At 36.1% G+C, this 27,094-nt stretch overlaps 1 long non-coding RNA gene across 1 annotated transcript; it reads left to right on the forward strand.

Moving 5' to 3' along the window:
• Positions 1–58: 58 nt before the first annotated feature.
• LOC127839446 (uncharacterized) lies at positions 59–13,741 on the forward strand. The gene is made up of 8 exons (XR_008030354.1): positions 59–183; positions 470–581; positions 1,133–1,234; positions 1,495–3,335; positions 3,613–3,725; positions 4,270–4,350; positions 5,757–5,822; positions 12,373–13,741. It is a non-coding gene; the product is annotated as an uncharacterized LOC127839446 (long non-coding RNA).
• Positions 13,742–27,094: the final 13,353 nt, after the last annotated feature.

The following is a 27,094-nucleotide window of genomic DNA, read 5'->3' on the forward strand; positions in this document are numbered from 1 at the left end:
ACATATTTTTTCTTCCAAAACGACATGGCATGGATACATCTCTTAATGATCGAATTTTCAGCTGCGAATGGACAGACTGACTGCAACTCCGTCGAACTATTCAACAGCTTGGTACAGAGAAAACCAATAGTGAGCAATAGATGGGTAAAACAGTCCCTGCTTGCTGGTACCACACTTGATATGGTTTGTACATTTCTTATTTAAAAAACAACTACTTTGCTCTAAATGTTTTATGAAACTGTGAGGCGCTGTGGAGGTTGGTGGTTATACCATACCTATAATCGGTGAACCAATTAAATAAAACCAAATTGAGAACATGGTTGTGCTGTTTGAGTGTGTGAGAAATGTTTGGAGGAAGATATGCATTAGATTGTATTAAAATAATAATTTTGGTTGTGACACAATTCTGCGGTGAACACATATTCTTTCCGTTTTAAATAGAAACAATAGTTATGACTTCCCGTTTCAGGAGAACTTCATGGTCACCAAGATTTGTCAATATGGAGAAATCTGTCATGAAATTGATTACCAAGGATTTGAGTTTGAATTAAGGGGAGACACATGGGTTGATATAACCAAAGGTTTGTCATTTTAGCAGCTACTGATTTTGAAATATTTCCAGTTTCAAATTTTAAACATTTTCAGTTTCCAGTTCCAATTATCAGTCCTAATTTCTGGCAGCTATCAAAATGTTTTACCTGCCATTGACATGCATGTTATGTACGGGATCAAACAACCACTTGGAAGAAATAGTCTTGCATAAAGCTCCATAATTGTAATAAATCTTTTTGATGCGGAAATTTGGGTGCCTTAAAATTTTCTTGAAACATGAACCACCTGGAGATTTGATGTAGGTCATAAATTTGGTTACAATGGCTGATTGGTATAGGCATTCTTACTTTGCATTGCTTTGTACTGTTGCTGTACGGTACAAGTTCAAATCCCAGTCAGAACACATGAAAATCATTCACAGTTACTGGCTTTTGTTATTTTTTTCAGTGGTTTGCAGCAATATATTTTCAAGATAATGATCAAAGGTTGATAAATATTTGTCTCATAGAACGTATGACAAAATATTGCATTGATACATTAGGGAAAACTGATTATATGCCATGTTATACATTAATTGTAGGTCAGCTTTTGAGACTTATTAAGGATATTGGCGGCATCCCAGTTATCAACTCAACAGAAGATACAGTTGTTGTGTGTGCAGACAACATGTTGCATACTTCAAGTAAGCATTATAAAAACGCTTAAATGTTATTGTAGTAGCTGATGAATATTTAGTTTCAGTGCTCAAATAGAGCTTGGACGATTATTGTCTGTCCGTTGTTAAACAGCTTTCGTACATCCTATCGAATTTTGTTCCATTAATGAAACTCACAACATTTCCAAGTCATTTACTTAACCACTTATATAGTACTACTCTGGTCTAGTTGAGAGCTTTTCCCTTCAAGTGTTGTTATTCCCTATCAATTTGTTGTGTGTTTCCAGGTCAATGTGTAACCAAAGAGTGGGTGTTCAGGTGCATTGTGGAAGGAAAGATGGTATCATTGAATGAACAGACAACGGATGGGGACATTGTTTATGATATCGATGAATTATGTGTGATTAATGAACCACTGAAGAAAGTAATTGTAGCAATGTCAGGGTCAGCTAATGGGAAAGTCCGGTCACAAAAAGCCCAATGTTGCATATACTGCGAAAAGCTAGATTACAAGTTACATAGACACCTTGAGCAACAACACTCCAATGAAATTGAAGTAGCTAAGATTCTCAACATGCCAAAGAGATCCAAAGAAAGGAGACGGGCATGGGCAGCCATAACTGCCAAGGGTAATAATCTGCACAATTCAAAAGTAAAAGAAAAAGGGATGGGTATCCTAATACCTAAGTACAGACAGAGCAAAGAACAAGATAGAAAGAAATATCTGATCTGTGAGTTCTGTAGGATGCTTATCGTTTCGACAGACCTATACAAACACCACAGAAGTTGTGTCAGTAAGCCTGACGGAGTAAAAAGCGATGCCCCAGTAAATAATTCTAAACTGTTAAAAGCATGTGCCTCTACTGAAAAAGCAGGAATAAAAAATTTTACAAAAAGGTTATTGTCAACATGAGAGAGGACAAGATTGGTAACTATGCCAAATCTGACAGTCTGATTTTACAATTTGGTGAAAGAAGATTTGAAAAAACGGGAAAATCAGAAAATTCTTATTCCCATATTTCTTGTTGTATGCGCGAGTTGGCTAGATTGGCTATAAAATTACCCGCATATAGACAATTTGACAAAATGCATTCAGCCAATCATGTGGACTCTCCTTGAAACAATAAAAAATGTTGCAGGGTTCGAAGCAAGAACCTGTTCTTATGCGTCACCGTCTTACGTTGAAAAAATAGGAAGTAGTTTAAAAAAAGTTGCCAAAATGCTTCGCACAAAAGCATCAGAGGTGGAAGATGGGGAGCAGGAAGAGAGAATGTCCCGATTTATAAAATGTTACGATGACGAATATCATGAAAGAATGGTCTTTATGGCCAAAGAATCAATGGCTATTGAAAGGTTTAATAACCAAAAACTTTTACCCATCGTCAAGCATGTTGTTAAGCTTAACACTTCCGAAATGAAGCCAGCATATTAAGATCCAGTGCAACAACTGATCTCAGCACCCCAGCTGATCTCAAAGAGATTTATTCGTCACTTTGCAAAGTTTCCTTAGCAGAGGTAATACTTTTAAACCGAAAGAGATCCGGAGAGACGGAAAGACTGAAAACGGATGATTTCGTAAAGGGCTCTTTTAATGACGTTGTGGATAAAGATATATCAGAAACATTAAGCAAATTTGAAAGGCATTTGTGTAAATCTCATTATAGGATAGAGACGCGGGGAAAAAGCCTCAAACGAGGCAGGCGAGTATCAATCCTCCTAACAAAAGAGATGAAGGAAAACCTGGACACACTACTTAGATTGCAGTCTAAGCTTCAAATAGAGTCTAAGTACGTATTCATGAGACCAAGTGGAAGAAAGCCATACAGAGGCAATGATTTACTGAATAAGGCGACTGAGAAAGCAAAGGTCACACATGCTTCACCAATAACTTCAACAAGTTTACGCAAACAACTGGCAACTTTGTCTCAAGTTTTGAATCTTACAGAGAGCAGCCAAGACATACTAGCCACATTTATGGGACACGATATACGTACACATAGGGAATACTATAGACTACCAGAAGGGACACTAGAAGTATCAAAAGTTTCCAAGATCCTACATCAATTGAATATGGGAAAAATCACACAGACGGATGCTGCACAACTTTATGGAAACCAAACCATAATTGGTAATTATTTTATTTATATTTAGATACTGTTTGAACACGGACAAGGTCTCTTAATATTAACGTTGTTAATATGAGCATGAAAATGGGGAGTGCAAATATGAAGTCTCATCCTGTGTTATGGTTATACCCAGGGGACGTTTGTTTACTTTTTCAATATATATATATTTTGTGAAGTATATATATTTAAAGAGTTCCATGCTTTGTATTTGACAGGATTTTAAAGTGTTATAATGTGTGCTGTATATTTTGCTCATTTCACCATAATGCTATTTTGCAGACAAGGAAACAACAGTAAGCGATGAGGAAGCTTCAAGTGATGAGGATGTTGAAGACTGATGACCAGCATAATGAAGAAAATAGAGGAGGTGTCTGGGTTTCAACCTCAATATGGTAATAAAATATTTGTGTTTGTGTGTTGGCATTTATCGTAAAAACTTAATGAAACTTGTTCAGTATGTTGCATTGCAAATATTTAGTCCATATTTTATTATTGAGTACACCGGTAACAAATGGGCAATTTGATCAATTGTAATTTTTTTTTATTTAGATGCTGTATATGCTATATATGTAATTACAGATATTTTTTACACTTTGTCCTTGTAGTTTCTCTCTTAACCATATCTAGGTCACTTGATAATTTTGGTCAGTTTGATATAGATTACAAAGTCAAGTTTTTAGACTGAAATAAAATTGTTTGGATTGCTTATCCTATATTGACAAACAGGAATGAAACTGGGTCAGAATATTTGCATTGAGAGTATCTAGGTCAGTTTCAAATCTGGGTAGCCTAGACTAAAAAATAAATTACTGGTGTGTGTGTATTAATTTTTGTTGCATTAATGTTGCAAACAACATACTAATAGTTCATGACTGTGTTTCATAGGTCATTGGTATAAACCAAAATTATACCATTGTTTCGTTTTTCATATCTTAGGATATCAAGGAGCAGGGTATGACACGGATGATGATGATAATATGGGTGATCCAGATTGAATTTACAATAAAAGAAAGCTTGGTAAATTATTGCAACTTTGTCCTACTTAAGGTAGCGCACCTCTAATGATTTCCCGCGATTTATTTTACGATCATTGCCGATCTTCAATGATCGGTTATTTTGAGAGATGCATTTTATTTTTTTCAAACTTCGAATTTTGATATGTGTTTACCTTATTCATTTAGAAAACATTATTTTCACTATAAATATTGACTTTGATCCAATTATCATTTGAAAAATACGATTTCGCGATTTCTTGAAAGATTGTCGAGCCTTTTTACCTGTTTACTTATGGATATCTAATTTAAGATTGCACTGAAGTGAAGTTGTCGTGGCCGAGTGGTTTAGGCGATGAACTAGAAATCTTTTGGGATCTTCCGGCGCAGGTTCGAATCCTGCCGACATCCCATACTTTTTGCGACGCGTTTCATTTCTTTTCTAACGTAATTTGATTTAATATAGCATATAAGCTATGTTTATTGTTAAATATGTTGAAAATTGTATGCACATCCTTCAATTTTTAAAATTAAAACAACGTTATGGCTAAATTGGGTAATTTACTGCTGAAAATACGAATGATGCATGTTGCATTTTTATTTTTATTTCAAAAAGTAAACGGTAAATCTGTCTATTTCTTGTTATTTTTGCTGTATATAGTGTTTCTATAAAAAATAAGTTTAAAATATAACTTAAATGATACTATTTTGAATTTTATGACACTTTGTTTTTAACCGACCCAATTTTTACTTGGCTGAAATCACTTACATTTCATGGCGCTATTCCATAGATAAAAATTTGTAAAAAATGTCTGTAAAAGAATACTTATTTCATCTTGTTTAAACTTTAAACACCTTAACAGCATCTGTACACACCAACTGCATGCCAATATTTGGAAATTTGAATGAATTATGGAACTTTTATATACCCCAGGGGTGAAAATAAACTGGAAAAAGCCGAGCCTGGGGGTGGTTTTGAAAAACTCGGTATATTTTTTTTAAAGCATGGAAAGCCTACCTACAAATTTGGATGTAGTTCAGTGAAATGATGCTGATTAAGAAAATAATTAATTAGATTATATTTGGATATGTGCCCATTAGAGATGCGCTACCTTAATGTAGAGGATCTGTCATATTATTTTGACTGCAACGACCCTCACAATTGATTCATATACAATTCAATTATTGCTTTGTACCCGCACTAGAAATTCCTTTGTTTTACATTCTATCTAATTAGCTAACCAGGTGTTTTACAAATTATGTGTTGTACTTTAATTGAAAACCTGAAGTATCTGGTCATTTACTAATAGAAAGATGGGATTATCGCTGTTTAAACATAAAGATGTTGATGTATTAAAAATTGTTGAGACAGACTGAATTCAATGTGATAAAGAATCTGAAGCTCACGATGCCTTTTCAATATTGTTGTAGCTCCAGACAGTGAAGACTCGGATGAGGACTTAAAAAGGCAAACAAAGAAAAACAGAAATAACAGTGGTATGTTTAATTGCATCGAAATTCAATTAGTGTTTAAAGCCACACAACTTATTTGGCATAGTAAATTTAAGTATAAATTAGAAACATATTTTATCTATGCCAATTAGAATTTATCTGGTGGTTACAAGGTAGAAATCCGTCTTTTGCTTTTTAAAACTTAAAAGTACTCGCTTTTGTTGAAATGGACGTGTATATATAGAAATCCTACTTTCGGTTTAAAAATTAAAAAAATAAATAAATTACTTGCTAACTAGGCTATAGATTTAATAACAATTGTGCACACATTCAAATTGCATCTTAATGTATTGATTAACATGTATTTCATTTCAAGGTGTGTGGCTTTAACATTTTGTGCACTTAGCTTGGACTATGTGGTTCATTTTTAGCTCACCTGATTGCTCAGGTGAGCTTTTGTGACCGGTCTTTGTCCGTAGTATGTCCGTCCGTCCGTTAACATTTGCTCGTAAACACTCTATAGAGGCCACATTTCTTGTGCCATCTTCATTAAACTTGGTCAAAAGCTTTTTCCCAATGAAATCTCGGCCTAGTTCGAAACTGGGTTGTGCCGGTTCAAAAACTAGGTCACTAGGTCAAAAAAAAGATAAAACCTTGTAAACACTATATAAGTCACATTTCATGCCCAATCATCATGTAACTTTGCCAAATGTTTGTCTTAATGATATCTTAGTTGAGTTCAAAAGTGGTTCCGATCCGTTGAAAAACATGGCTGCCAGTGGGCGGGGCAGTTTTCCTTATTTGGCTATAGAGAAACCTTGTAAACACTCTAGAAGTCACAATTTTTGCCCAATCATCATTAAAGTTGGTCAAAACATTGGTTCAATTGATGTTTCTGACGAGTTCGAAAATGGTCGAAATGTGTGAAAAAACATTGCCACCAGTGGGCGGGGCATTTTTCTCTATATGTATATAGTGGCAGTTTTCCCTATTTGGCTGTAGAGAAACCTTGTAAACACTCTAGAAGTCACAATTTTTGCCCAATCATCATGAAAGTTGGTAAAAACATTGGTTTTATTGATATCTAGGATGAGTTTGAAAATTGTCGGGATCGGTGAAAAAACATGGCCTCCAGTGGGCGGGGCAATTTTCTCTATATGTATATCGTGAAAACATGTGAACACAGTAGAAGTCACATTTTTGGCCCAATTTTCATGATATTTGCTCAGAACATTTGTTTCCTTGAGTTGAGTTTAAAAATGGTTCCGGTCAGTTGAACAACATGGCTGATGGGAGGGGGGCAGTTTTCTCATTATGCCCCCCCCCCCCCTTTGGAAGAAGAGGGGGTATATTGTTTTGCTCATGTCGGTCCGTCCGTCCACCAGATGGTTTCCGGATGATAACTCAAGAGCACTTATGCCAAGGATCATGAAACTTCATAGGTACATTGATCATGACTCGCAGATGACCCCTATTGATTTTCAGGTCACTAGGTCAAAGGTCAAAGTCACGATGACCCGAAATAGTTAAATGGTTTCCAGATAATAACTCAAGAACGCTTATGCCTAGGATCATGAAACTTCAAAGGTACATTGACCATGACTTGCAGATGACCCCTTTTGATTTTCAGGTCACTAGGTCAAAGCTCAAGGTCACGATGACCCGAAATAGTAAAATTGTTTCCAAATGATGACTCAAGATTGCTTATGCCTAGGATCATGAAATTTTATAGGTACATTGATCATGACTCGTAGATGACCCCTATCGATTTTCAGGTCACTAGTTCAAAGGTCAAGGTAACGGTGACCCGAAATAGTAAAATGGTTTTCAGATGATAACTCAAGAACGCTTATGCCTAGGATCATGAAACTTTATAGGTAAATTGATCATGACACGAAGATGACCCCTATCGATTTTCGGGTCACTAGTTCAAAGGTAAAGGTAGCGGTGACCCGAAATAGTAAAATGGTTTCCTGATGATAACTCAAGAACACTTATGCCTAGGATCATGAAACTTTATAGGTACATTGATCATGACACGAAGATGACCCCTATCTATTTTCAGGTCACTAGGTCAAAGGTCAAGGTCATGGTGACCTGAAATAGTTAAATGGTTTCTGGATAACTCAAGAAGGCTTATGCCTAGGATCATGAAACATCATAGGTACAATGATCATGACTCGCAGATGACCCCTATTGATTTTCAGATCACTAAATTAAAGGTCAAGGTGACCTGAAATAGTAAAATGGTTTCTGGATGATAACTCAAGAACGTTTATGCCTAGGTTCATGAAACTTCATAGGTATATTGATCATGACTCGCAGATGACCCCTATCGATTATCAGGTCACTAGGTCAAAGGTCAAGGTCACAGTGCCAAAAAACGTATTCACACAATGGCTGTCACGGTGACTCAACTTAGAAAAATGGCTTTCGGATAGTAACTCAAGAATGCTTACGCCTTGGATCATGAAACTTCATAGGTTTTCCCTATTTGGCTATAGAGAAACCTTGTAAACACTCAAGAAGTCACAATTTTTGCCCAATCATCATGAAAGTTGGTAAAAACATTGGTTTTAACTACACAGATTTTCCCAATTTTAGCTTTGTCATGCTAATTTTTCCCAAATGACCTGGTACCAGTACTTTTCTAAAAAGGGCAAACAAATTTCTGTTTCAATACAAAAATGGCAATAACTCTGTTATTGCCAAAATCATTAGAGTAGCGCTTTGTCCTGAACCATCCTCAATATATACACACATGCCAAGTTTTTCAATGAAATCTGCACCAGCAGTTCCAAGATGCTGCTCCAAACACACAATTGTGCTTATTTGCTAGTAAAACAAAGGCCATTACTCTGTTATGCATTTGATGCACATCATTCTCTTACGATATGTAAACTCGTATCAAGTTTCCATGAAATCGGTCCAAGCAGTTCTGAGATATAAACACTTTCCAGACACTAAAGTGTTTCGTACAGAAAATGAATAAACTATATCCCTCTGCCTATGGCGATGGATAATAACATTAGGACAAGAGAACCTAGTTGTTAAATTTTGATTTCAATAATATTATGTGAACAAACTATTATAATGACATGCTAGATCAACACCTGGCCATGTATTAAAGAATATGCATAATTTAAAACCCCAACCAAATAAAATGTAACATTAAACTGCATCCTGATTCAAAAGTTAAAGAGCATTCAGACCTCTAGCAGGCACAGGAAAGTACATGTACGTTGTACTTTAAGTACAGTCCAACCCCTTCTTCTGGTCACCCCTCATCGCCGGTCGCCCTGTGTAGGCGGCCGGTGTGTGCTGCGACCGTGGATAAACACTATAAAATGCACCCCTTTTAAGCGGTAACCCCGTTTCTCCGGCCAGCGGCCAGCTATTTTTAATCCCAAATGTTAAATTTCCCCCATATGAGTGGTCTCGCGCGAGTTAGTCAGTCATGTACATTGGCAAAATTACACCGAAGCAACGGCAATAAAATCGATACTTACGTCCAGTCTGCGGTTTAGGCTCTGTAGTACTGAATCGTGTTGTGTGATAAACATTTTGACAGCCAGTTTGCAAATTGCAATTAATTAGCGGCGGATTATCGGGTTATCGGGTTAAAAGCAATATGCCACCATTTGATCTTTTTGTTTCCGCATGTGCGAATATCACCTATTATTACTGGAAAAGAGATTATTAATTTATAATTTATTATTTGTAGTTGTTGAATCATACTATTTCAAGCACATATTATGAAAATTATCGGCCAATTAAAAGTTAAAAAGAACAACGAAACTTTTAGCCCAAATCAACTGATATACATGTTCTCTGTGCTACAAAGTTTTTATAAAAAAATCGATACACGCACGCTTTTCACGTGACGTTGTACATTGGTTCATAATTTGTGCGCGCTTTTGTCTGGACAAAGGAAATATATGAGGACTTTTTTGATGCTAGATATTGTAAACGTATCGTTAACATAAAACAATCGGGAGTGTGTTTCGGATTACACATTATTGCGGTATTCTCATTTGGGAATTAAACAAAGCATTAATATTTGTTTTTATATTTACAATTATTTCAATATATTAATTTTGATAAAACCCTTTATGCGGCGAAAAAGTGTTTTTATAATTTATGCATGAAAAGCACGATTGCCAGGAGGATTACACTCGGTTGCTATAATCAGTCTCTTAAGTAACTGGCCACAATTTTATCGTGGAGGAGATCACTGTCGGGACCAATTTGTGCGGTAGGTATTACAAAGCTGTAAAACTGCCATAAACCAATGAAATTATCGATTGATAGTGACACGGGAGTTATTCACGCATAACTGATTCACAACTGTTCCCATCTTAAGTGCATTGGGACCATACAACGCGCATTGTGTAAACTTGACTTGATTCTGATGATGATGATGATGATGATGATGATATTGATGATGATAAGAAAGATGAATATAATTTTTTTGAATGAAAATTTTGTTTTATAGCTGATTTTAGAAAGGAAGAAATACAATTATTTAAAGTCTATACATTGTTTAGTATATGTACACATATTTACCATTTTGTTTATACAAAAAGTGAACAGTTGGCCATGCACTCATCAACTCCAGACTCCCTATGACCCAACCCCCTCTTAAGAGGCCACCCCGCTTAAGCAGCCAATTTGGCCGTTTCCCTTGACTGGCTGCTTAAGAGGGGTTGGACTTTATACTTATTCATGACATGCCCATGAAGTTCCACGCTTAATTTCACAACACTATAAATGAGTATAAATTTAATAGAGGTTTGAATTGGTATTTTTAACAAAAAGTACTATTAATATTGTTGCTGGATAAAACTGTTGGACAATTTGGAATATGGTTGTTTAAATACATGTCTATATTTAAACTGCCCTTTTTTGTGAGAATAACTGTAAAAATGCCCATTTCATAGTTGACAAAAGAACAAGATAAATAAATAATGATTAATAAAACAGTACATTTGGAATTCATTTTGTATATAATGGATAATTTTGCTCTATGTTATTATTATATACATAATAATTCAATAAATTATATTACATCATTAAATAAAGTAATAAATTTGTAACAACCATTTATCCACTTAAATGTTAAACAGTTTTCAACAATATGGCTTAAAAAGCTCTGTTAATAATAACTTTTTTTCTGATGTTTGTGTAGAATACAGACTGAAAAATTCAACAAACATATAATTCTTGAGGATTATACACTTATGATGCTATGTTCACCATTCTACTCCTCGTCCTGGAACAAATAGTTGCCAGTAATTAGTCTTGGATATCTTATACTGATTGCCTTCACACAACAGGCAGGTACAGTTCTGCGGTCATCATGTTGAAGGCGTCCATGTATCTCAAAGACCTTCTGGCGATAGGCAGTATGTCGCTTATAGCACTTTGTGTCCTCCACATATACCACCTGATAATGGGACAATTCTACTTTGTTATAAAGCATAAATAAAATGCTTCGCCTAAAACATTTTGTGATACAGCGGTTCATGATTTTGAGTTATTAATAAACAGGGCTTGACACTAACTTTTTTACCTACTGACCCAAAGGACCACCAGCTTTCAAAAATTACTGGTCCTTCAAGATTTTAAGTGGTCCGACAATATCTATGTTATTTTACCTAAATTTCAATTAAATTTCCGGACTATCCACAATGTATTGTGCATTTATATAAAGAAAACTATACTATCTACTGAACTATCTCTCGTCCTTTTCATATTTGCTATACTTCAAGCTTCTCTTTATTAGTTTTAGGGTTTTTAGGCGGAGGTACAGGTTCAACCACCCCCCCCCCCCCCAATGAAATTCCACATCGTGAAAACTTGTTATCTTGAAAATACACACGTTTACTCTCCAGCAATATCAAAACATTATTCGGCGCCCTCCAGTGTAAATTCGTATGGTAAACAAAGTATATTCTAATGGTACTAAGATTGATAAAATGCTGATTATTGCTGCTTTTTCAATATAATAAATACCATTTTGTTAATTTCTCAATCCGAACGCTTCGAATTTTATGTTAATTTGTGTATTGATCATGGCAAAGTCCGGAGACATTTGCGGAATGCAAATCGATTTTTCAATCCGACAACAGGTTTTTGTCATCCGGGCATCTAGAAAAATTGGAATTTCCAATATGTTGCTATTTTTCATCCCGGTCTCGAGTCGGCCCATAAAATAATGATGAAATTATCGGTTTATTATGAACATATAAAGTTGTTTAATTTATGAAAACCCACTTTTCCACCAGTATTTCACAATAAGCCGGCCAGGATTTTTAACTGGTCCGACGGATCAACCAAATTTCTAGTTTCACTGGTCCTCCCTATTTTTTACTGACCCCGGATCAACGGACCACCGTGAGTGTCGAGCCCTGATAAAGCATCAAAAGAGATTCATATATGACTTTTTGCCCAAACCTGCCTACCTTATAGAAGAACATTTTATGCCTGAATAGGTGGTCTACTAAGTACTCCTAGAACAAAACAGATTTCTTTGCAAATAATTTTATTTACACAAGTTATATCATTTAGCTCATTCATGTTTGTTTGTTCACAGTTGATGTACAGAAGACACACTGGTCAGCCAAGGAATCATGTTCTGTGAATAGCAAGAATGTTACTTGAGCCAGGGAATCATGTTCTGTGAATAGCAAGAATGTTGCTTGAGCCAGGGAATCATGTTCTGTGAATAGCAAGAATGTTACTTGAGCCAGACACTGAAACTGTACTAGCCTCATTGTTGTCTAGGTGGAAGTAACTGGGGTTGAAATAGTTGTCTAGTGGGCAGCAGAAATGGAACCCTAGCCGGAGGCTGGACATGTGCTGACATCCAATTTGTCAAGGTGGAAGTGACTGTGCTTGGAATAGGTGTCTAGTGAGCAATAACAATGGAGCTCAAGTCAGACACTTAACATGTACTAACCTCCCTCCTGTTGAGGTGGAACTGACTGTGCCTTTAATAGTTGTCTAGTGAGCAACATAAATGGAACTCTAGCCAGACGCTAAACAAGTACTAACATCCAATTTGTCTAGATGGAAATGACTGTGGTTGGAATAGTTGTTTAGTGTGTAGTGGAAATAGAACTTAAGTTAAACAGTGGACTTGTATTGACCTCACTCCAGTTTGGGTGGAAGTGCCTGTGCTTGGGATAGCTGTCCAGTCATGAATTACAAGCCAAATCTTGTCAGGTAAAATTACATAGATATCAATAACAGCCGCAGCCTCAGTGGCATGCAGCCCAATCACAGATTGCGTGCTCAACTGAGGTTAAGTTCTTAGATGTGTGCTATTGTGATCAGTCACTGTCTGCTTTTAAATGTGTGTTGCCTGTCGTGTTTTGGTAACACAGGAAAGAAGTTTAAAAAAACTGGACATGCGTTCTGAGTTCTCACCCATTTGAGAAACAATCCATATGTGATACTGTGTGTTGTAAATTTGTGCTGAACATTGTAATTTTAGACAAATATTCATTTCAGTGTTGTTAGTAGCAAGTTGGTCTTAGCAATTATCAAGTCATTAAGAAGCCTGTTAATTATTACTTGTATGAACTGGGTTAAATTATTGTGAATGAATATTTAATTAATTCCATAAATTTAACACCAACATTAAAGCAAGTTAATGACATGTTCATGTCTTTAGTTCATGTCTAAAAGCGTATGCCGTATGTATTTCAGTTTTATATAGACATTAAGAACTTCTAAAATTCCATAAAGTGATTGAAAATCTCAATTTAACTTATAATTCTTGGACAAACATAGTTTGGTACAGTATTTTAATTTTGAGTGGTCTCCCTTGGACTTGCTTAACTGAGTCAACTTGTATATGTCACTTTCATTTCGTTAACCAATCCCTTAAATAATGTGAAAATGCCATGAGGTTGGATTAAATGGACAGTCAACAAGATTGAGGAAAAAAAAGTTTTAAAATACCGTATTTTTTTATAACTATTTGTTTATATTGATTTAAATATAACGACTAGTATAATATTCCATTACTTGAAAAATGTTGTTAAGTTTTCATATTTTCAGTATATTTGGTAATAAAATTTTACTGAGTTTGTCTCTCAGGTAACTACCAGTTAACAATAAATAACGCAAGAAGATTAATCATCATCGTCACGTGGTGAAACCAGAAATGCAAATTGTGCATGCGTATATTGTATATATTGTATATAATAATTATTGTATATATTTCATATATAAAATGATCAATCTACTTGCGTTATTTATAGTTAACTGCTAACATATTCCTCTGCTATATTGCTTGAGTGAAAGATGGTAACACAATTGCAGGGCATATACCTTATTTTTGTAAGTTAATACATGCCATTTACCCACAATCTATTTGATTACATTTCTATTTGGTTTATTATATGAACAACAAAAAAACATCTGGAGCAGTATGGCAAAACTTCCGTGTCAAACAACTATAAATAATCAATAAGAAACATCCTTAAGTGAATTGCAATTTTAAGACAGTGTTAATTATGTTTCAGATGCTATTAAAACATGTATTGCATTTAGCCTTTCTAAGGTTTGCTTGTCAGCATGATTGTGGCAGTCCAACTATTTTTTTCCTGTCAAACTTAGCAATGTTTGTATGAATCTGGAGCGATATATATATAGGACAATTGTTAGTGACTATCTGATATATCTGTTAAGTTGTTAACTCTTATCGCGTTTAATTTGGTTGTTATTGTATATATGAACTAGGATATAGTGTACATAATAGCAATACTTAGCTATCGGTCCTCCACATTCAGCATTTAAGTATGCCCTTAGGTTTACCAGATCTTCTTGGCGCTCCTCACAAGTGGTTATTTCCGTTGATCTCGATTGTGACATCCAATTGTGTGTGGTACTGATATAAATATAGTTAAGAGTAGACACAATCCAAAAATATTGTGTATGCCCTGGGATTGACTGATGAGGGGGAATACATATAGATTGACCCGTTCTTCTATCTCTTCACGGTTAACACAAAATGACACATTCCATATAATATCAATAATGTTTCCTACAAAGCTTTCATACTTGCATGGATGTTGTCCTTGAACACTATCAACACACCCACTCTAACTTTACCTCATGTTGCTTTTGACACTGACCTACATTTGGCTCAGACTAATGCAGAGTTCAATCTCTTGTTTAACTAAACCTAAATTTATGCACTCCATCTAACATCTTGACCATTAAGTTGACCAACTTCAAGTCTTAATCTTATTTAGAAGGTCTTGTAACACCCAATTTATCAATCTTTATTTTCACCTTGACAGTTTCCTCATTGTGTGGCCTGACTATGGACAGGGGACATATAGGTGCTACTTTTTGGCGGTGTCGGCAGCGGCGTCACACTTTTTCGAAAAAGGCACATAACTTCTGTGTCCCTTCAGATATTGCTTTCATATTTGGTATACATGTGTATCTGGACAACACCTTTGCATGCACATACAATTTTGTACCCCTGTGAGCTTGACCTTGAACTTAGGTCAGCGTTTAGGTTTGAAATCTGCGACCGCGATTCAAAAAAGGCTACTGTTTCCCTTCAAATATTGCTTTCATATTTGGTACGCATGTGTATCTTTACCTTTCAATGCGCATGTAATTTTGTAACTTGTGGTCCGCGTTCAGGTTTCGAAATCTGCAACCGCGATTAAAAAAAAAGAGAGCTCATAACGTCATATAGGTGCTACTTTTTTGGCGGTGTCGGCGGTGTCACACTTTTTTGAAAAAGCCTCATAACTTCTGTGTCCCTTCAGATATTGCTTTCATATTTGGTACACATGTGTATCTGAGCGAGACCTTTTCAAGCGCATACAAGTTTTGCCTCTGTGACCTTGAACTTAGGGTCCGCGTTTAGATTTTAAAATCTGCGACTGCGACCCAAAACAGGTTCATAACTACTATGTCTTGAGCTTTACTTTAAACATTTTTAATAATATAACTAACTAGAAATGGCGCGGCAGAGGCCGACGCGTATCCCCACGCCGCATGTTTGACCCAAGGGCGCCCCAGGGTTGATCATGGGGCCATGCATAGTTGAGATTGACTGTATTGTCATAAGAGAAGTTCAGTATCAATTAGAAGTGAATGGGTGTAAAAATAAAGAAGTTATAGTAAAAGGCAATTTTGGGAGGGTGTGGCCTATGTGGGCGGGGTGCCCCAGGGTTGGTAATGGGGCCATGCATAGTTGAGATTGACCGTATTGTCATAAGAGAGGTTCAGTATCAATTTGAAGTGAATCAGTGTATTAATGAAGAAATTATAGTAAAAGGCAATTTTGGGCGGGTGTGGTCTATGTGGGCGTGGCGCCCCAGGGTTGGCAACGGGGCCATGCATAGTTGAGTTTGACCGTTTTGTCATAAGAGAGGTTCAGTATCAATTTGAAGTGAATCAGTGTAGAAATGAAGAAGTTAATGTAAAATAACCTAAATTTTTTTTATAGTAAATGGATTTTTTTGGTGGGTGTGGCCTATGTGGGCGGGCGCCCCAGGGTTGGGATTGGGGCCATGCATAGTTGAGATTGACCCTAATGTCATAACAAAAGTTCAGTATCAATTTGAAGTGAATCCGTGTAGAAATGAAAAAATTATAGTAAATGGAAATTTTTGGTGGGTGTGGCCTATGTGGGCGGGGCGCCCCAGGGTTGGGAATGGGGCCATGCATGGTTGAGATTGACCGTATTGTCATAGGTGAGGTCCAGTATCAATTTGAAGTGAATCGGTGTAGAAATAAAGAAGTAAATGTAAAATAACCTAAAAAAATGAGTGATAATTTCTGACGCGGCCCCACCCCAACCCCTATAACTTTTGACCCAGGGGTCAGATCAAAATTCCAAATAGTGCACCGTCGCACATATGCTCATAGCTACCATGTGTGTAAATTTCAAGGTTCTAGTGCTTTTAGTGTAGGAGGAGATAGTGGCCAGGACGGACGGACGGACAGACGGACGGACAGACGGACGGACGGCGGAGATCACCACAATATCCCCACCTTTTTTTCAAAAAGCGTGGGGATAATAATAAACGATTTGATATTTGTGAACTTTGACAGTTAAAAAGATGTTGGTTAACTAGAAACCTACTACAACCACCACAAACCTGTGTGGATAGAAGTTTAAAATTGAAAAGAATGCACAAATTATAGCACAAAGAAAGGAATATTGTGTTTGATCTATCTGTTTGTTATTATATTTACAATATTCATAGAAAATTATTTTGGTCTTTCATTAAAAAATGTTGTGCTTATTCAATATGTTACTGAATAGGACAAACCAGGGTTAAAGTTTGATTGTACAACATTAAGACTTAATGTCCCATCGCCGATATACTAGTACACAAGTAACACAGGTATGCTTCTATAAGGCGACACATCAAACTCGTGGAGATCTAGTTGTGTACTTAGATTTTTCACTCAGACCAATTTCTTTTAATTATAATTGTCATTTGTCATTATAATTGTCATTTCCCATGTTCCTGGCATTGCCTTACATGTATGTTTTATTTCTATTTGCTGTCCATTCATTGTACCCTGTCTGTTTGAGGTTTGAGAGTAACCATCCAGGGCCCTCAATCCATTTTAGGGGAAGCGGGTCGCTACCCTCAAGAGGAGGAATTTTTGCGGCGTTTCGCTTTTGGGGGGATTTTTTTTACTTACTCTCTCATTATTACATGTGTACATGTTGCACTATATTTATTTCTTTTTTCATAAATTAGTATGTTTGACAAGATTAAATTGAAACAGAATTGAGATATAATAATCATGAGACACATCTTATAAAAAAATTTTTTTTTTAATTTCAGGGGGGAATTTTTCTCCTTAAAAAGGGGAAAAAAGTATACTTTTCAGGTGGGGGACTGCGGCTGAAATTCGGCCGCAGATTTTATAGATTGAGGGCCCTGCCATCAATGATATATTTATGCCCCCCTTCGAAGAAGAGGGGGTTTATTGTTTTCACATGTCTGTCGGTCGGTCTTTCCGCCAGATGGTTTCCGGATGATAACTGACCAGGGGTTAACGTAAGAAATTGACACTCACTTGCCCGGGGGGCAAGTTACTTTGAACATCTACTTGCCCTCATTAAAAACTGGTTGCCCTATTTTGAAGTCAATTTTTTATTGTTATTTGATCTTTAAAGCATTGATTCACATGCATTATTATTCTAGATTTAATTTCAGCTATATTCAATGTATCAACAATAAAATAATCGTTTTTATAATATAAAGTTGTCAACAAAACAAAATCTGGACAGTTTTATTTCATTGAATAGTCACTATTGAATACAATACATATGAAAAGTTTATTACTATTAAAATTTAAAAACGATATACTTGTCACTATATCTATACAAGTTATGGTATAGATTAAAAGGGGGGAGGGCTTAAAATAGTACTGTGAAAATGATTGTTCAGAGATTGAAAATCATCATGATGTCTTTGATGAAGAGTTTCTCACTATTTTGAACTGTGAATATGTTACATACAAGTTATTCACAGTTTACGCTTTCGTGATTCATTTTCATATTTTCTCTTCCTTTCCTTTTCGGTTGTTTTGGTTTGTTCCTTTGAGTGTTTTGAGTTACTTTTATTAAAAATAGAAAAGATCGGCTGGACGCTACCGTCCCCCATGTTGAAACGTCTGCCGAGTAGAACTTGTTTTGAGCGTTTAGATTGGCTTATACAATGCAAGCGACCAATCAAATCTCGTTTTACTTGTACTTGATAAACAAATATATTGACCCAAAGAAAATAAATAGATACAAGGGGAAAAGTCGAAAAAAAATACTGCAAGTATGCTAATACGAAACGGACTTGCCCGGCGGACTATCTACTTTAAAAAATCACTTGCCCGCGACGATTTTAACCCGGCACGGGCAAGCGGGCGTCCGCTTAAAAAAAGCCTTGGTAACTCAAGAACGCTCATGCCTAGGATCATGAAACTTCATAGGAACATTAATCATGACTGGCAGATGACCCCTATTGATTTTCAGGTCACTAGGTTAAGGGTCAAGGTCACAGTGACTCGAAATAGTAAAATGGTTTCTGAATGATAACTCAAGAACGCCTATGATCATGAAACTTCATAGGAACATTGATCATGACTGGCAGATGACGCCTATTGATTTTCAGGTCATTTGGACAAAGTTCAAGGTCATGGTGAGCCAAAATAGTAAAATGGTTTCCGGATGATAACTCAAGAACGCTTATGCCTAGGATCATGAAACTTCAAAGGAACATTGATCATGACTCATAGATGACCCCTATTGATTTTCAGGTCACTAGGTCAAAGGTCAAGGTCATGGTGACCTAAAAAAGTAAAATGGTTTCTGGATGATAACTCAAGAACGCTTATGCCTAGGATCATGAAACTACATAGGTACAATGATCATGACTTGCAGATGACCCCCTATTGATTTTCAGGTCACTAGATCAAAGGTCAAGGTCAAGGTGACCTGAAATAGTAAAATGGTTTCTGGATGATAACTCAAGAATGCTTATGCCTAGGATCATGAAACATCATAGGTACAATTATCATGACTCGCTGATGACCCCTATTGATTTTCAGATCACTAGATCAAAGGTCAAAGTAACAGTGACTCGAAACAGTAAAATGGTTTCCGGATGATAACTCAAGAATGCTTACGCCTATGATCATGAAACTTCATAGGAACATTGATCATGACTGGCAGATAACCCCTATTGATTTTCAGGTCACTAGGTCAAAGGTCAAGGTCACGGTGACTCAACTTAGAAAAATGGTTTCCGGATGATAACTCAAGAACAGACAATACCAAACTTCCAGATTGATGTCAGACATTCGGTCTGACGGATTGACAAATTCTGTCAGACTGGATGAGTGTTTGTCAGACCAAACAAAAGGAGAGAAAACTCATAATAAAATGAATGTTACACATAGTATTTATTTATATCATGATGACATATATCAAGTATGTACTATCTAGTAATATAATAAAACAAGTATGTTACTATATATTACTAGATATTATCAGATATCGGAATAGAGATTGGAATTCCTCATGAAAATCTGAACAGTAATCACTCTTGTCATCTTTACAGTATTGATAATTGATTTGTTGAGTTTCTGCGTCAAAGTCTACGACATTATCAGGTTCAGCAGTCTCCTGCTCATCTGAGGTACCTTCAATTAATAGATGATCAATCACTTGAGTCTCGACAAATTTGTTATGCCAATATTCTCAATATTATAGTATTAGTACCAGGTAATACCTTGGTAAGAAACCTCAGCATATCTGGCAAATCTAACAATACAAATATAAAGACAATAAAATTAGTTGTGAAATAATCTGTTGGAAAGAAGACAACAATATTTTGAAAACGAAATCACCTGAAAACAATCATACGGCAACATTATTTTCGCTTCGCAATGCTGTTTACATTGAAGACAATTGACCTCTAACTTATGCGAGCACCTTTAGCTGCATGGTCCCTGCTCTCGCATTTTGCGAATTGACGTGCACATATTAGCGCGGAACTTGTACTTTATAAATATCCGTTTGGAAATTTCCAGACACTGTCACAGAATATACCGTATTTCAGATACATCGGAACACACTCGGCAAATTCTGTCTCTACGTTTTTCAGAATATTTTACGAATATAGTATCGCGTGATCTGAGTAATTTCGGAAAATAACGCGTAAAACCGAACACGTGTGAGCTATTCTTTGGAGGACACAAATAGATCGAAAACATAAAAACGACACTGGTATTAACCTATTTAGTTCTACATGTTTTGATGGCAATTATTGGAATCCCACGGAGCATCATACGATGATTATTAAAGATATTTAACCAGGTTTTCCGAAGGAAAAAACTGGTTATTAGATTGGCGAATGCGGGCTGGCTGGCGGGCTGTCTGGCGGGCTGGCGGAATAAGCTTGTCCGGGCCATAACTATGTCGTTCATTGTCAGATTTTAAAATCATTTGGCACATTTGTTCACCATCATTGGACGGTGTGTCGCGCGAAATAATTACGTCGATATCTCCAAGGTCAAGGTCACACTTTGAGTTCAAAGGTCAAAAATGGCCATAAATGCGCTTGTCCGAGCCATAACTATGTCGTTCATCGTCAGATTTTAAAATCATTTGGCACATTTGTTCACCATCATTGGACGGTGTGTCGCTCGAAATAATTACGTCGATATCTCCAAGGTCAAGGTCACACTTTGAGTTCAAAGGTCAAAAATGGCCATAAATGAGCTTGTCCTGGCCATAACTATGTCATTCATTGTGAGATTTTAAAATCATTTGGCACATTTGTTCACCATCATGGGACGGTGTGTCCCACGAAAGAATCACGTCAATATCTCCAATGTCAAGGTCGCCACGACTAAAAATAGATTTAAAAAAAAAAAAAAAAAAATTACAAAGGGGGTTAATTTTTTTTGGTCATTTCAAAAGTTCAGTTTGAGTTTTCTCCCTTTATCAGATTTTTTTTTCACAATGAAAACCTGGTTTTGTGACAATATTGTCCCTTGTTATTATATTTTTTTGAGTCCGACATTTTGGTCCGACGGAATTGCAAAATGGATCAGACCTTGTCATAATCTGTCAGATATGTCCGTTGGTCCGACGAAGTTTGGTATTGTATGCAAGAACGCTTACGCCTAGGATCATGAAACTTTATTGGTACATTGGTCATGACTGGCAGATGACCACTATTGACATTCAGGTCACTAGGTCAAAGGTCAAGGTCTCGGTGACTTGACACAGTAAAATGGTTTCTGGATGATATTGACTCAAGAAAGCTTACGCCTAGGATCATGAAACTTCATAGGTACATTGATCATGACTGGCAGATGACCCCTATTGATTTTCAGGTCACTAGGTCAAAGGTCAAGGTCACAGTGCAAAAAAACGTATTCACACAATGGCTGCAACTACAACTGACAGTCCATATGGGGGGCATGCATGTTTTACAAACAGCCCTTGTTTCCATCGGTAATGGGGCCAATACCAGACCCAATTTTGAAAGAATAAAAAACCTGATGTCTGTCTCGAAGATATTCCATGTACTCATGTTTAATAACTACTTGGTGAATCTATCTCAAGCTTAAACAGTTGAATAACTTAAATATGTAGATGATTGTTAAGATTTTTAACTGAAACACTTTTTGGCAGAATCATGGTCCTTGCTATCCCCCGCCAAGGCAGAGGGATATTGAAATGGCGTTTTCCGTCCTTCCGTCGTCTGCCAGTCCTTCAGTTCGTCAATCCGTCTGTCCTCAAACTTGTTAGGGCTCTATCTCAGAAACTATATAAGATATCAACAAGAAACTTTTTTGGTTTATAGATATCAATGAGGAAAATGCCATGCACAATAACCATAACTCTTCTTTCTTTAATAAGAGATGTTGCCCTTTGTTTGTTTTCGTATCAAGGAACATGTCAGCGCTATATCGCAGAAACCATGCAAGACTTTAACATGAAACTTCACAGGTGTATCAATATTAATTAGGAAAAGTGCTATGACCTTCACTCTCGTTAATAAGAGTTATTGTCCTTTGTTGCTTTTGTACTATGTAACTTTTCAGGGTCATATCTCAGATACGATAATTCGTGGATGTGTGGAACTCATAGTTATTGTCCTTTGTTGCTTTTGTACTATGGAACTTTTCAGGGTTATATCTCAGATACGATAATTCATGGATGTGTGGAACTCAAAGTTATTGTCCTTTGTTGCTTTTGTGCTATGGAACTTTTCAGGGTTATATTTCAGATATGATAATTCATGGATGTGTGGAACTCATAGTTATTGTCCTTTGTTGCTTTTGTACTAAGGAACTTTTCAGGGTTATATCTCAGATAAGGTAATTCATGGATGTGTGAAACTCATAGTTATTGTCCTTTGTTGCTTTTGTACTATGGAACTTTTCAGGGTTATATCTCAGATACGATAATTCATGGATGTGTGGAACTCATAGTTATTGTCCTTTGTTGTTTTTGTATGATGTAACTTTTCAAGGCTATATCTCAGATACAATACAATATTTCAACATGAACATTCATGGGTGTAAATATATCAATGAGGAGAATTAATAAAACAATTACCCTACACTTAATTATTATTTATGGGTATACCTTTATATCCAATGATTTGCATCCATCCACAACACAATTTATTTTGCGGGGTATATAAATTCAACGAAGGTGCTGGTTCATTTTTAACTCACCTGAGAACAAAATGCGATGAGCTCGGGTAGTAGCTTGCCCAGTGGCGTGTGGTCTGTTGTCACTTGTGAGAGATCACTTGTCAGTTAGTTCCAAACCGCCAAGCATATTTTAACCAAATAGCACAGATTTAATAGTTGTTATGTTACACATCATCAATCATCCTTTATTGTATTTTGTTCAAATCTAACTCAGCAACCACTTTATATACCTGCTTTGACCACACTGTCAGAACGTTCTCAGACCAGGAATCGGTTGACGATAGTCCATGCTTACTGAGGTGGAAGAGCAAGTGCCCAGTCTGAAGGTAGAGAAATCTTATGGAGTGGACAACATCCCTTCTGAGCTGATTAAGCACTGATGAGAAGCCTTATGTGTAAATGACATTAAAGAAAGGAATTTTGATGTGTGGAGTGTTGCCAAAAGTATGGCATTTTGTCTGTTTTTTTCCACTAAAGAATATATATTACTTAAAAAATGTGTTTTATTATTTCCCCTTTTACTTTTGTGTGAATCTTTCCCTAACTTCATAGTTTAATTACATCAATGATCGTAAAGAACAGAATTTTGACAGCCACCCATTTGGGCTGAGTTATGGCCCTTTGTGTTTTTGACATTTGTAGAATATAATAGTCGATCTGTGTGTGTCCAAACATGTACCATGGGGGCATCAGTGTCTGTGACGCATTTCTAGTTTTTTTGGAAGAATATATTAATTTAAAAACATATGTTTTTAACTCAACTTTTCTTTAAATGCTGGCAAATTTCACTCAAAAGCCTAAGAAAGATCATATTCAAGTGATCTTAAAGGGAGGCATTTTTTGTGCAATCAATTATTGCAAAATTATGTCTGTCATTTTGCATGTGTTGAGATAAATATATATATATATAATATTTGTGCGCTTCATAAAATTATGACTGTTTGTAGTATGTTGCTCAAGTATTAAGTATATTAAGAATATTTTTGTGTTTGCTTATAATTTTATTAGATGAAATTAAAATTATAATTTGACTGTGTACAAGCATGTGTCATGAGGGATCAGTGTCTGTGACATATCTAGTTCTGTTTGATATTGACTAAAAGCAACACATACATATAAATATTTGTTCTCTTTTTTGTGTAAGAATTTTTTATTATACCCCCGTTACCATTGGTAATGGGGGCTATATAGGAGTCACTTTGTCTGTCTTTCGGTCAGTCTGTTGGTTTGTCGATCTGTCGGTCTGTCCCGAAACTTCATCCGATCTTCACCAAATTTGGTCACAAGTTGTATGTTGATGATGTCTAGGATATGTTCGAACATGGGTCATGCCGGGTCAAAAACTAGGTCGCGGGGTCACTTAGTGTGTTTTAAACAGAAAGTTTAACCGAACCAAAACTTCGATATTTATCGTTAGATTTAAAAATTACTTTGTACATTTGTTCACCATCATAGGACGGTGTGTCGTGTGAAAAAAGTATGTCAATATCTCCAAGGTCAAGGTCACACTTGGAGTTCAAAGGTCAAATGCTTTTCTGGGCCATACTAGTGTTTTTCCCAGGCCGTTTTAGCGTGGTGAATCGCCATGCGCTTGTTTTGTTTCGCCACGCTGCCCCTTTCAAAGTCAATTATCGCCACGCTGCCCTTTTCAAAGGCAGCAGCCTTGCCCTTTCATGACATAAGCACCCGCTGTTTTTCGCGCCCTTATTGATAACGTATTAATAGGCATAATAGCCCTTTGTCCAAACTACCTGGCCAACTAGTGTCAGAGTATGGCCCCAAGGCCGCGAAGATTGGCTCGGTTATGAATTAGTCATGTGTGAATAACCCGTGTCAATATTTATCGATAATTTCAGTGGCATGGTAGTGTTATTTATAAGACGCGCAAAGAATTTAGAGATACTTATTATATGGGCTAAATTCGCTCCAAATATTACCCATATAAAAAGTAGCTTAATATTAAGAGCGTCAAAAATTTGGGCTAAGTGGCATGGTAATGTATGCATACTAGTCAACAATAAAATTATGGACAGTTACTTCGGAGACTTCTATTGAAATCAAGATTTTCATGCATAATACAATATCATCAAAACATTTATCTTAAATTTAGATAATTAATTATTGACAGAATTACTGTCACGTTTTCTTAACTTATTAATAGGCGGACATATTATACGAGTTTACGTTGCTATGCGCACCTGTCCATTTTCATTTTAACAAGATGGCGGACAATACAGCTAATGTATTGTGACTCTTGGCAAAAATGGCAATTTTACGATTGAGATCACACATTTGGAAGGGATAAATGAAATGCACGTGCTAAAGAACGATGTATTAATCGTTAAACACAAAAACAACATATTTATCAGTAATCTGTTTATTTGATGTATGTCACTGAAACGAGTGTTTGCAAATTGTTAGCGTTCAGTTTACTCATTTTACTTGAAAAACTTCTGACAAGATTATCGTTAGAAAATGGGATAAGACAAACATGGTTAGTGGATCTGTGTATAATCAGATTCATATGCATATATTGCTTTATTATGCTTGTCATTCTGTACAGTTTACTGCAACAGCATGCTACTTTAATGGAGACATAGCAAGGTAAATGTATTAATATTAATTAAAGAATATTTAATATACCAATTACCATTAAATATGCTTGTTTATATGTTTATGTGTATATGTTTCTCTCTAAACCACTTAGTCACGTAAAGTTTTTGCCCTTTTTACCTAAACTGTGCGTTAAAATGCCCTTTTTTAAAGTAATGCACCATGCCTTTTCCCTCCTGGGAAAAAACACTACATACCTTTATAATTTATTGTGAGATTTTTAAATCATTTGGCAAATTTGTTCACCATCATTGGACAGTGTGTCGCGCGAAGAATTACGTCGATATCTCCAAGGTCAAGGTCAAACTTTGAGTTCAAAGATCAAAAATGGCCTTAAACAAGCTTGTCTAGGCAATAACTATGTCATTCATTGTGAGATTTTAAAATCATTTTGCACATTTGCTCACCATCAACGGACGGTGTGTCGTGCTAAAGAATTACGTCAATATCTCCAAGGTCAAGGTCACACTTTGAGCTCAAAGGTCAAACATGGCCATAAATGAGCTTGTCCGGGCCATAACTATGTCATTGATTGTGAAATTAAAAAATAATTCAACGTATTTGTTCACCATCATTGCACGGTGTTTAATGCAAAAGAATTACGTCGATATCTCCAAGGTCAAGGTCACACATTTAGTTCAAAGGTAAAAAATGGCAAAAAAATGTCTTGTCCGGTCCAGAACTATGTCATTCATTGTGAGAGTTTAAAATGACTCTGTACATTAATTTTGTTCACAGTCATTGGATGGCATGTCAATTGTGAAAGAATTCAAGAGTTCAAAGATCAAAATGGCTTTAAATGATAATGGCATAATAATTCTTACAACTTGCCATAAATTAGATTCTCTTGTTTTGTGAAGACAGCATGCAAAATAGTCTGTGTCAATGCGGCACATGGGGGTATACGTCAAGTCTGTGACAAAGCTCTTGTTTTGTTAGCAGGTTTCAGTCTGGAGACCAACTTTTCTTTTTCAACATTTATGCTTGAAATTGTTCAATCTATTAAAACACACCTTTAGTTAGTAATTTTGTTATTGCCTCTTTTAAAAAGCACTTTTGATATTTAAACATTCAGTCTGGATGAGGATCTATGGTACATTGTTCTTTAGTGGTTCAATACAAAGTCGAGAATGCACACTCCAACCACTAGTTAATTACAATCAGTGTTCTCCGTAACAAGGACGATTTTAGGCTGGTAAGTCTATTCATAATGACAATTTGAAACTGAAACTGAAAGACACACTCCACTAAACAATGCTTCCATTGTGACTACTTACTTGGAAAAGTATTTTTAGTATTACTCATAATTGGTTAAGAGGTTTGTTTTTAGAAGATTCAATTCGTACTCTTATTATGCAATTTTAAATGAGCTCCACATGATACTTTGCAAATTATTTGTAAATGACAGGCATGTTAATATATTAACATAGAATATATCAATGTGCTATGTTTCTCCTAGACCATCTATGACAGTA

This window comes from Dreissena polymorpha, chromosome 7 (assembly GCF_020536995.1).
Source record: "Dreissena polymorpha isolate Duluth1 chromosome 7, UMN_Dpol_1.0, whole genome shotgun sequence".
NCBI lineage: Eukaryota > Metazoa > Mollusca > Bivalvia > Myida > Dreissenidae > Dreissena > Dreissena polymorpha.